The 13,041-nt window shown below is 38.1% G+C and overlaps 1 long non-coding RNA gene across 1 annotated transcript; it reads left to right on the top strand.

Moving 5' to 3' along the window:
- Nucleotides 1-5,029: 5,029 nt before the first annotated feature.
- On the top strand, nucleotides 5,030-12,427 carry LOC120536229. Its single transcript, XR_005635073.1, has 3 exons — nucleotides 5,030-5,188; nucleotides 9,129-9,279; nucleotides 12,249-12,427. It is a non-coding gene; the product is annotated as an uncharacterized LOC120536229 (long non-coding RNA).
- The last annotated feature ends 614 nt before the right edge of the window (nucleotides 12,428-13,041 follow it).

Genomic DNA, 13,041 nt, shown 5'->3' with positions numbered 1-13,041 from the left:
ATCAAAATGCAGCATTTTGTCATTCTCTTGTGCTACTATTAGTGAATATAATTAACTACCTTATTTTGAAACATATGTCTTCCTCACCTGAAAAATCTCGGAAACAGTAATACATTTCTACATACAAACATTACCATGTGAGTCTATTAAGCTGTGGCAATTAAATATCTCTTCGTGTATCTAAAGACAAGTTATGTACTCACTTCAGCACTAATGACATTGGTATCCTTCTACTAATAATACCTACCAGAAATTCACTTCTTAGAAATTGTGGCAAATAAACAACACAGCAAGGGCCCTACACTTTTATTGTCTAGGAAATAAAACATCAGCCTACCCAAAGGCAGTCTCAGACTTTAGGTATTTGCATATGGAGTAGGATTAATAATTTGAGAAGTGACAAAATTAGAAGTTATAAATTCAGAGAAATCACAAATTCTACCCTTCCTCAACTGCACAAATTGCTACTAGTCTACTGATTTTCAGGTGCTTCTTCACTTTACAAAGCGACTTGAAATTGTTTGGCCTTTCTACCCCATTGCACTTTTGTGAATATTTAAAGCTCATTTGGCACTGTTGCCCGTCAACTAACTCTGATTTTGCTATACTGCTAATTTATCATCAAATAGTAAATGTCTTGTGCTCTCTTAATTGTTCTTTATTAGCTATACACTTTGTACATTCTTGCCAAATACTCAAATTAATAATATGAATATACTGTTTTGTTTTTACATTGCCTTCAGTAAATCTTCCACTGAACAAACATTAAAGATATAATGTAGTGACCCATCTTGGTACAGCAATACACTTAGTCAGTCAAAAATGCAACAATAAAGCTTGACAGACTGCTAGTGAAATCTGTGGTGACCCCAAAGTACAAGCAGTAGATATTGAATAGAGGTGACACACATAAAATAGAAAGAGTATCAACATTAAGTGTGGTGGGCTGGCACCCTGCCCGGGGTTTGTTTCCTGCCTTGCGCCCTGTTTAGGCTGGGATTGGCTCCAGCAGACCCCCGTGACCCTGTAGTTAGGATATAGCAGGTTGGATAATGGATGGATGGATCAACATTAAGAGACTAAACATACACAATTACCTGTTAAAAGCTGTCACCACCTTGCCAACTTCTTCCAGTTTTCTGTGAATTGTAGTTTGGGGCCTCCATAGAAATCAACACTTACACAGCACTTCGAACATGATGTTCCAGTAAAGTCAAGGGCAGCTCTGTCAATACTGAGACATATTGTGTCTTCAGAACTACTAACAAAACACATGAGGCTGCATATGTACCATAAAAAAACAGTGTCCATAAAAAGTGAAAGTAGGCTTTCATATTGATATACAGTAAAAATAGGAATTTCAGAAGAGTCAGAATCAGACAAAAATGGAAGTCAGAAGTACATCGAATACAGCAAGAGATAGTGTCCTCCATCTAAAATAATAACAGGCAATGCAGTACTGACTGCACTGGATGGCAGCAGTTCAAAAGGAAATGGATTGAGGAGAAAAGGAGAGGTCTAAACTAGCCAAGGTCAACTACTAGGAGTCTGAGAATCTAGACAGTGCACAAAACCAAAATTGCAATTGGGAGAGTCAAAAACTGGATATAAACATAAACTGAACCAAAATGTAAGCCGACGGACATGGTCAAAACACTAGACTTTTTAAGGTGAATCCATACAAATTTGGACAAACCCAGAAGTGCACAGCACTGACCTTTCATACCAGTCTGTTAATGAAATTATTATGAACTGATGCTCGTGCTCAGAAATCCCCACTAGAGGGGCATATACTATTAAAAACAGAAAACACTGGATCTTTATAAAATAAAGGATTTAGTCTTCAACAATGAAGCTCAGTAGAGGAAAAAAGGCAATAGGAGTTGCCCAAAACAATAAGGCATTCCAATTCAAACAATTCCCAACATAGTAATTCAGAGAAGTTTGGGGTCATTGGAAGATGCCTGTCCAAAATATCCTCAATTATAAACCAGCTAGCCCTCAACTACTACCTGCAGGCTTTATTTTCTGTACAGCAGGCTCCAAAATGTGTAAACAGGCTTATTCAGTTCAAAATGCCTTAAATATCCTAATCTATCCTTAAATGGCTGTTACGTGAGAGAAACCGTGAATAAACTCTGGCTTACCAAGACAAATTGGAATGAAGAATCTTTATAAATCAAATATTTATTACAAAAGTGAAAAATAACAAAAATGCTGAAAAAGCAAAAAGATTGTGCCTAAAAGGCAACCCAAAGCAAACAAGCCCTGAAAGTATAAACTAAATTCAGAGACAGAGCAAAATTAATCAGAAAACCAGTAAATGCAAATGAAAAGTAAGACTCAAACCAAAACCCCCTAGCACCTTCACCCTACCTGAGATCCTCTTTTCTGGATTTAAATAGCCAAAGGGAGGTCTCAGGAGTGATAACATCAGGGGGGCCCTGCCTCTTGGGGTTCAACCCACTAAGCACAATAGTCATACAAGAACAATACATTACACATAGCTATATTAACAAATGTTGTATAAACACATGACAAATACTTTAATATAAACTAAAACGAAAAAGTTCAACCTAAGCCAGACAAAATAAAACACTGCTCAAATATAAAAGTGTGCCCTACTCCAGGGCCATCATGCCAAACTACGGCAAGCAACATCAAAACAACTGATTCAAAGTCATATCATAGAAAACCATGAATTAAATGTAACAGTATTTAAACACATCAGATCAAGAAACACATGTAAGCACATGAAACTTTTGACTTCTAGAACCCCCAAAATGAAGTCACAATTCTTTATTGAGGTCAGCAAAACTTATTCAAAAGAGTAAAGAACAAAAAGTAAAATTGTGACACATGCAAAGTTCCTCCCAACTAGCATAGAGCAGCGTTTCCCAACCTGTGGGTCGTGAGGACATTGCATGTGTTCTGTGGCCAAACTTGGATGAAAATCCCCCCTACCCCACCGCTACGGTGATCAAGCTTGATTCACAGCAGCAGTACTGCAGCCAATCCTGGACAACTTCCCCAAACTCCTCTCTGACAATTCTGCTCGATTCACCAATGAGGAAAGGAATTGTCAAATGTGCTTCATTAATCTAACGTGCAGGAACCCCCATTCAGGTGATCACATTAAATTCACTGATGGGGAAAACCACTCCACCGCTAACCTGTGGATCTCACCAAAATCATGGAGAGGGAACATGTTGATCATGCTCAATCCAAGGAGGGAGACCTAGGTGAGTCATGCTGACCCATTGTGTCTCACTAAATTCACATAGGGGTAACTCTCCACTTCCCACTCAGGAGATTGCACTAAATTCACTGAGGAGGATAGGTGGGTTGCACTAACCTGTTGAGTCTTGTTATATTCACAAAGCAGAAAACAGCCCAGCAAGGATGGATTGTGAACACACTGGCATGTGAAAAACTGGGCTGTGACACACAAAATTTGGAAAGCACTGGGGTAGATCTTGTTGGTTAAAGAGTCCATGTGCAATGGGACCTTACCAAAGCAAAGCATTATCTACACCTTCAAGAAGACACTAAACCTCATTTTCTATGCCTGAGCATATGAGTGTGTTAGATAGGACAACAGCAATACTCCTACCCAAAATGCTAAGCAATAGAGCTGATGCATTAAGATTTCACATGCAGAGGCACAATATCAAAATACACTGATAAAGAACGCCTGCTGCACAGGAATTAACAATAAATTATTTACCTATAAAACACCACATACTGGTTGAATTTATAATTATTAATTGACATTCATATTTATTAGCTATGGCAAGGAATTGGAAAACTTTCCACAACTACTAACTACAAAATTAAACAGAATAGTGTCAAATACTGACACTTATGTAATTAACAAAATAAAAATCAGAAAAACCTGCTAATGTGTGGTCAGGCCTGGAGCAACCATAGCTGTGAAATCTCTTGAATTTTATCTCTTCATACATCAATACAGATTAACATTTCCATTCAGGTATTTTTGTAAGAATTTTCACTAAAAAAAGAATATTGATTGCGTTCCATACTAGATCATTGAATAGGCTACATTCAAAGAAGATAACATAACCTGTATGCATATATTAGCAAATGTTGGACTCTCTGAACATTTAACAGTTGCTTTAGTCAGCTTATTGGCCAGATTTATGGACAGAAGGTTATTAATACAGAGAAGCAGAGCCTGAGAACTTTAGAAGTGAATTACACAGTTGCTCACTTGACAGGTTAGTAGCAGCACCAGCAAATAAAAGGTCACTGTCTGATAGATGTTCCTGCTCTGAACACCGACTTGTCTCCTAATTCAAGGTCAGTTGAGAGGCATTTCAGTGCAACTCTCTTTGTGGAGGTAGACATGCAGGCAGTTACTGATTTGTAGTCTGCACATCAAGAAAGAGAACACCAAAGACAGGTAACAAGATTGTTGGCAGCGTGTAAATGTTTCATATTTTATTGATTTTTTTTATTACATGTTTACTAACCATATATGTGCTACACTCCTGTTTCACTGAATGTATTTACTTGTCTTTCAAGAAATACATTAAAAAAACTCCAAAAATATTAATCTTTGTAAGTGGTTTAAAGGCCAGTATTTGAACAAATATTTGGTTTGTCTTTTTAAGAGTAAAAAAAAAGGTGCCAGCTGTAAGCATCAGTCTGTTAAAGAGATTTTAAAGGTTGCCTTCCCTTCATCTTGTACCAAAATATTAAAGAATATTACTTGCATCTCTCTCACTAATGATTCTTTCGTACGATTTCATAGAAATATGCTATAAAAATAAGTATAGTAGGATCAAAAAGCATGTCTTTTAAATCAAATATTCATTTAATATATAAAGAAAGAGAGAAAAACCAACTCAAACTGAGTCAGGACTTGGTAATGTTTGCTGGCCTATTTGAATAACCTTAACAGCAGTTGGGCTGTTTACTTGATGCAGCAGCCATAACGCTCATGCATTTTAATGATCTTTATCTCTGAAATGTTTAGTGATAACATTAAAGCAGCATGAAACTCAGTGCACCTCTTGGTGATTTTCTGCACAGCACTCTGTGCCTTTACAGGCTTCACTAGTGTGGCAATACAGCCATTTCTTTACCTGTCAGAGCAATGAGCACCCCAGAGAACTGATGATTTACCGTTGTCAGATGAGGAATGATATGCAAACTCTGAACGGAGGTAAGGGAAGGAGCACTGTGTGGGTACTTGAAACATAAAATAACCACGAGACGCTGTTAACACATTTTTCATTTATGTAATTGTTATCAAGTGTCTCTGGATTAGAACCTATAAAAACATGTATACCTTGTATTTATTATAGGATTTAATTTGTTCTCATTTTTATAATCATAGTAATTCTACACAAATATGAACATAATGTGTTATTTGACATTCACAAATTTCTTTTCTGTTTCATTATTTGCCTTTCAGAATTTTAAAATCTGCATTTTGTTTATAGTGACTACTGATTTGTTCTGTTCTCTGCTATTGGTTATATTGAATGATTATTTGTTTTGTAAATTCTCCTTCATTCTGCAAATTGCATTATGATGTATTTCTATATACATTTTCCCACCTTTCCCTAGTCCTATTTTTTATGTTATACACTTGATCATCATAAATGTGGAAATGTCATATGTTAAATAACATACATTATCATTATTATGTTTATAATGTATTTTATGAGACATTCTTATTTTGATTTGTCCTGGGGATGCAGTAATTATCTTGAAATATTCTGTATGTGTGTGTTAGAATGCTCTATAATGATACATGTCTGTTAGTTAACTGGCCAAAGAAGAAGAAAGAAGAAGATTGGGGAGACGTGTCCAGAGGCAGGAGGAGAGGAGGAAAGTAAAGACAGTGGAACTGAGGGTAGGAACTTTGAATGCTGGCAGTATGACTGGTAAGGGAAGAGAGTTGGCCGATATGAGGAAAGAAAGAAGGCTGATATATTGTGCATGCAAGAGACTAAATGGAAGGGGAATAAGGCCAGGTGGATTGGAGATGGATTCAAATTGTTCTATCATGGTGTGCATGGGTAGAGAAATGGAGTAGGAGTTATTCTGAAGGAACAGTATGTCAAGAGTGTTTTGGAGGTGAAAAGAGTGTCAGGCAGAGTAATGATTATGAAGCTGGAAATTGGAAGTGTGATGATGAATGTTGTTAGTGCATATGCACCACAAGGTGGGTGTGCAATGGGTGAGAAAGAAAAGTTTTGGAGTGAGCTGGATAAAGTGATGAACAGTGTACCCAAGGGACATAAAGTGGTGTTTGGAGCAGATTTCAATGGGCATGTTGGTGAAGGGAACGTGGAGACGAGGATGATGGGTAAGTATGGTGTCAAGGAGAGGAATGAAGAAGGTCAGAGGATAGTGGATTTTGCCAAAAGGATGGACATGGCTGTGGTGAATACGTATTTTAAGAAGAGGGAGGAACATAGGGTTACGTACAAGAGTGGAGGAAGATGCACACAGGTAGATTACATCCTATGCAGAAGAGTTGATCTGAAGGAGATTGAAGACTGCAAAGTGGTGGCAGGGAAAGTGTAGTTAAGCAGCATAGGATGGTGGTCTGTAGGATGACGGAGATCAAGAAGAGGAAGAGAGTGGGCAGAGCCAAGGATCAAATGGTGGAAGTTGAAAAAGGAAGGACTACAAGGTTGAGTTTAGGGAGGAGGTGAGACAGGCACTGGGTGGCAGTGAAGAGTTACCAGACAGCTGGGAAACTACAGCAGATGTAGTAAGGGTGACAGCAAGAAGGGTGCTTGGCGTGACATCTGGAAAAGGAAGGAGGAAAAGGAAACCTGGTGGTGGAATGAGGAAATACAGGAGAGTATACAGAGGAAGAGGATGGCAAAGAAGAAGTGGGATAGTCAGAGAGATGCAGAAAGTAGACAAGAGTACAAGGAGATAAGGCAAGGTGAAGAGAGAGGTGGCGAAGGCTAAAGAAAAGGCGTATGATGAGTTGTATGAGAGGTTGGACACTAAGGAGGGAGAAAAGGACCTGTACCGATTGGCTAGACAGAGGGACCGAGCTGGGAAAGATGTGCAGCAGGTTAGGGTGATAAAGGATAAAGATGGAAATGTACTCACAAGCAAGGAGAGTGTGTTGAGCAGATGGAAAGAGTACTTTGAGAGGCTGATGAATGAAGAGAACGAGAGAGAGAAGAGGTTGGATGATGTGGAGATAGTGAATCAGGAAGTGCAACGGATTAGCAAGGAGGAAGTAAGGACAGCTATGAAGAGGATGAAAATGGAAAGGCCATTGGTCCAGATGACATACCTATGGAAGCATGGAGGTGTTTAGGAGAGATGGCAGTGGAGTTTTTAACCAGATTGTTTAATGGAATCTTGGAAAGTGAGAGGATGACTGAGGAGTGGAGAAGAAGTGTACTGGTGCCGATATTTAAGAATAAGGGGGATGTGCAGGATCTGCAGTAACTACAGGGAATAAAATTGATGAGCCACAGCATGAAGTTATGGGAAAGAGTAGTGGAAGCTAGGTTAAGAAGTGAGGTGATGATTAGTGAGCAGCAGTATGACAAGAAAGAGCACCACAGATGCAATGTTTGCTCTGAGGATGTTGATGGAGAAGTTTAGAGAAGGCCAGAAGGAGTTGCATTGCGTCTTTGTGGACCTGGAGAAAGCATATGACAGGGTGCCTCGAGAGGAGCTGTGGTATTGTATGAGGAAGTCGGGAGTGACAGAGAAGTATGTAAGAGTTGTACAGGATATGTACGAGGGAAGTGTGACAGTGGTGAGGTCTGCGGTTGGAGCGATGGATGCATTCAACTTGGAGGTGGGATTACATCAGAGATTGGCTCTGAGCCCTTTCTTATTTGCAATGGTGATGGACAGGTTGGCAGATGAGATTAAACAGGAGTCCCTGTGGACTATGATGTTTGCTGATGACATTGTGATCTGTAGCGATAGTAGGGAGCAGGTTGAGAAGACCCTGGAGAGGTGGAGATATGCTTTAGAGAGGAAGGTCAGTAGGAACAAGACAGAATACATGTGTGTAAATGAGAGGGAGGTCAGTGGAATGGTGAAGATGCAGGGAGTAGAATTGGCGAAGGTGGATGTGTTTCAATACATGGGATCAACAGTACAGAGTAATGGGGATTGTGGAAGAGAGGTGAAAAAGAGTGCAGGCAAAGTGGAATGGGTGGAGAAGAGTGTCAGTAGTAATTTTTGACAGACTGGTATCAGCAAGAGTGAAAGGGAAGGTCTACAGGATATATAGTGAGACCAGCTATATTATATGGGTTGGAGACTGTGGCATTAACCAGAAAGCAGGAGACAGAGCTGGAGGTAGCAGAGTTAAAGTATGCTAAGATTTGCACTGGGTGTGACAAGGATGGATAGGATTAGAAATGAGTACATTAGAGGGTCAGCTCAAGTTGGACGGTTGGGAGACAAAGTCAGAGAGGCGAGATTGTGTTGGTTTGGACATGTGCAGAGGAGAGATGCTGAGTATATTGGGAGAAGGATGCTAAGGATAAAGCTGACAGGGAAGGGGAAAGTAGGAAGGCCTAAGAGAAGGTTTATGGATGTAGTGAGAGAGGACATGCAGGTGATGGGTGTAACAGAACAAGATGCAGAGGACAGAAATGGTGATGATCCGCTGTGGCAACCCCTAACGGGAGCAGCCGAAAGAAGAAGTCTGTTAGTTAACTAGCCAGTTCTGTTCTGTGAGTCATGTAATGTATAAGAACCTCATTGAATCCTCTGTTGTTAGCTGCATTATTCAATAGTGTTACTGTAATAGAATCACTCTTTTTTTAAGTGTCATGATACCTGTGACACAACACTGCTATGTTAAAAAATAGTTTTATGGACTGAATAACTAGCTTTCGATTAGCAAAGCAAGTGACCAACAGCCATGACTCTCCCAGGAATACTGAATCTTATGGCCTGAAAATTTTTTCACAGCAGGTAAAGAAAAAAAAACATTGATGTGGCGCACCTATGGCACTTAATCACTTAACAAATCTTGATTGACTTGTTCGTCAGTAATGACAACACAACCTACATTTCTTTTTATTCTGTTACTTAAAAAATAGTTGGAAAGTCTAAATGTAGTTTTAAAAATCATATCAATGTGTGTCTCTACTCAGGAATTTCCTTAGGGTGATCCATCCCTCCCAAGACAGCAGGAGTTGGATGCAAACCTGGGACCTTAGGATGACATTTAGCCCTGCTCAGCCAGATGAACAAAATTTAGAAATCTGTCAACCAGCAACTGACAAATCTGAAATTCTAAAGAAGGTGACAATGATCTTAAAAATGTAACTATAGTGAAATGTAATTTATAATATTCTGTTATACTTCTCTATGTCTAGTAAACAATATGATGTAGTTCATCCATCTTTTCTTAAAATTTTAGATATGTCATTGGCATCTTCTTCCAAATTTTTATGTTTGATATAATTTTAAAATCTGTTCTATATTCCTTACACTGTATATGTTAGCAAAAATTATGGACAACATGCCATCCACATTAAATATGATTTTGGAAAGTATCACATACAACTCAATCTTTTCATCTGTAATTAATAAAAGAAATGAAAAGAATATTGTGGTAGATTGAGTAATAAAGGCAATGATTGAGCTGATCATCACTCATTCTTGGAAGTCATAACCAAAGCAGGTTCATCCATTACTGTATGGGGGCATTTCTGGAGCTCTTCTTCAGGAATGTGGGAGTTTGCAAAGGTTCCTTTAAATGCAAAGGGGTCTGTCTTCTTTTAATTTCTAATTTGTGCATCATGACTGGCTGAGTCAGATTTAGTAAAGAAAAGACAAATCAGCATTGTTTCCATGTATTTTTGAGGATTTGTCTATAATTTCTTTGAGCTAAGTGCAGCACTGTTGTTCAGCTCTACAAGTTGTTAGCTGTTAAGTGTTATTTGTTGAGCTGTGCTCCCCCTTCATCTTGTCATTTATTAACACACCCGTCAGCCACATTCCACACTCACAGTGGTATCATAAATGTCTATGAAACTCACATAAAGCATGTAGGTCCCATAATAAACTTTTGAATACAATACACCCCATGTGTCTCACGTAGGCACCCCTTTATCTCTTGTTTCAGTCACGTCCGAAGCGTATATTTAAGATATATAAACCCCTGGGTCTGGTTAGTTGTGGTACACAGCTATTGTCTTTGGTTGTACACCTGTATATACCTGTATGTTTCTTTTGTATATATTTCAGTTTACAACGAGGTACATCCAGTAAAAGCCATCAAGAAAGCCTTGCCGTTTTTATGTGGATGTGCTGAGTTGTTTAAGCTCTCTGCGGCCTCGTTGCACGGACAGCGTGGAGTGAGGCAGAAAAACTATGGTTTAAGAGTGGAGTACGAATTCTGTTTTTTGAAAAAGTGGGGGCAGCGGTCTTAAAATTTTGTTGGTTTTCAAAAACACGGGAACAAATTCCATGCTTTCAAAACTGTTGTGGGATATCTCCCTCATGACCCCCATATCCATCCATCCATTATCCAACCTGCTATATCCTAACTACAGGGTCACGGGGGTCTACTGGAGCCAATAAGTTAAATATATGAATTTGATTATTATTAAAACAAACATACAGTTTTCTGGTTATAACTTATTTCTCTAATTTAACAGTTGTTTGGAAAGACCTCAAGTATTCTAGATAGATAGATAGATAGATAGATAGATAGATAGATAGATAGATAGATAGATAGATAGATAGATAGATAGATAGATAGATAGATAGATAGATAGATAGAACTTAAATTCCCCGTGGGGAATTTTGCTTTTCACAGAGGATCAATAAGTAAGTATAACAAAACAACAAACCCCCAAATACACATCAGTGTTGTATTTACCAAAGGCATTATAACACTAAGAACATTGTTAATTCCATTTTAAGAATGATTGTTAATTTGCAAGTGTTTCTCACACCCCATCATGACTAAACTAGCACTTTAAATTCTCCATAATCAATGTGCTCCCCCAACAAAGTGGTTAATTGCTAAGTGCTTCTTAAACCAGCTTTCCTTTGGCGCTGACTGCATTCATAGGCCGCAGTGCCTGCACAGAATATATTAAATTAATATTATGACAGCTCTCTGAATGTTTAGAATGCTAAGACTTATTGAGATTATACATATTTTCATAATGAAATGCAATAAAGCATTTATAGTATGACATTTTGTAGATATGTACTGTAAATTGTTAAATTAATATAAATAATTTAGACTGTTAATAATTATATATGTAAAAGATATTTCTATGTAATTTAAAGTTTTGAAAGATCAGTGTTCTAAGGCTGCAGCTAGCTTTACTTTCATGAAGATGCTTTCTGTGTTGATTATGAACTGAATACATGGAGAAGCACAAAGAAAGAACAGGGAAGGATGGGAACTCGGAGTGACACATTGGAATGATAGAGTACAGCTGCAATAAAGAAAGATGACCCAGGAGAATATTCATTGTATTTTCTGTCTTCAAATACCAGCTCACAAAGCCAACACTTACACATTATTTAAATAAACCAATGAGATGCAGCAGAAAACCATTCATGCACCCAGTCTCTTGGAGCCTCGTTACACCTGCTATAAAGGTTCTCTGCATTGGACTTACAGGTGATTTTAAAATCACTACAGACTTTTCATGGATATCATGGCAAGGTGCCCTGGGACTACCCACAGTGTCTTCAGTGACCCAATTCAACAGTGTGTCTAAAGGCAAAAAAATAGTTAAGTAGTGGACAGCTACTGGGTGTCAGCAGGTATTCCCTTTGTGCATGGCTGTTGACACCTATAACTAACCAGTAGGTGTCTGGCAAAGAAGAACACAACCCAGTACATCAGAAAATCTGCATGTGTGGAAAGCAAGGTATGCAGTAGACATAGCCATATGGAAAATGCACTTCCCCTGTCTTCATATGGGTTCCATATAATATAATATAATATAATATAATATAATATAATATAATATAATATAATATAATATAATATAATATAATATAATATAATAAGACATCCTTCTGTCTGGCGTCCGTGCCTTACCTGGACTTAATGTCATTCCGGCAGCCACAAGAATGTTGAATGTCCAGTGAATAAAGGAAAGAGGCCAGTGTAAGATAATAACCATGTGGCGCACGCTTGGCTAATCATTTAGAATTTTTTATGTTGGTTTACTTAATGATCATCATGAAAATAGCAACCTTTGATCCATCCATTTGTGATGCTGCTTTATCTTTAACAGTGCTTTTGAAAGGCAGATCCTATCCCAACAGCAATGAGCACAAGGCAAGTATGGACTCAGAAAACTCACATTTTTAACCACAGTCACACAGTTTGGGACAATTTTGATGGCATTTAAAAGAAACACCTAAGCAGAGGAAGAACATGGACACTGCACAAAGAAGGAAGCTCAACTGAGAATTAAATGATGGATGGAACCTTTCCTATTATAATAAATACTGTATGCCTATATATTCCCTTTTCCTGTTCAATTCTCTCTTACCCCTAAATGTAACTGTTCAAGCTTTTTTTTGTAAAACAATCAATCATTTTAAATCTAAATGCTGAAAATTGCCTATGTGTAAAGTGCAAAGAGGTGAGTCTTACTGTACGTAGTCTTTAAAAATGAAAAGAATTATGATTTTTCTCAGTTTCCTTAGAGGTAAAAAATGTGAGTGCATTATTGATAATTTTATCGATATATTATAAAGTTCTTGCAATGATTCTGAGGAAGCCATTTCTACTGATGTCAAAGCAGTGGGCCCAGTGCTGTTATATTCAATAGGAGACACTACCATTAAATATATTATACTGTATATGGCATTACTAAAGGATAAGGATAAGAAAAGGAGAAGGATACAAATAAATCATTATCTGCCTCAATGCCATCGCTATGACACTCTTTAAGTATTTCAGTCTGGATTATTCTGGCTGAGCCCCAACTCCAAGCTCAGGGGGTTACCAATAGGGAGTGACTTTTAAACCCAATCTAGAAACCAACTCTGAGGTTGCAAATGTTTTTCTAAAGTACAGCA

This window comes from Polypterus senegalus, chromosome 10 (assembly GCF_016835505.1).
Source record: "Polypterus senegalus isolate Bchr_013 chromosome 10, ASM1683550v1, whole genome shotgun sequence".
Classification (NCBI taxonomy): Eukaryota; Metazoa; Chordata; class Cladistia; order Polypteriformes; family Polypteridae; genus Polypterus; species Polypterus senegalus.
This window is presented reverse-complemented; position numbering and strand designations above follow the sequence as displayed.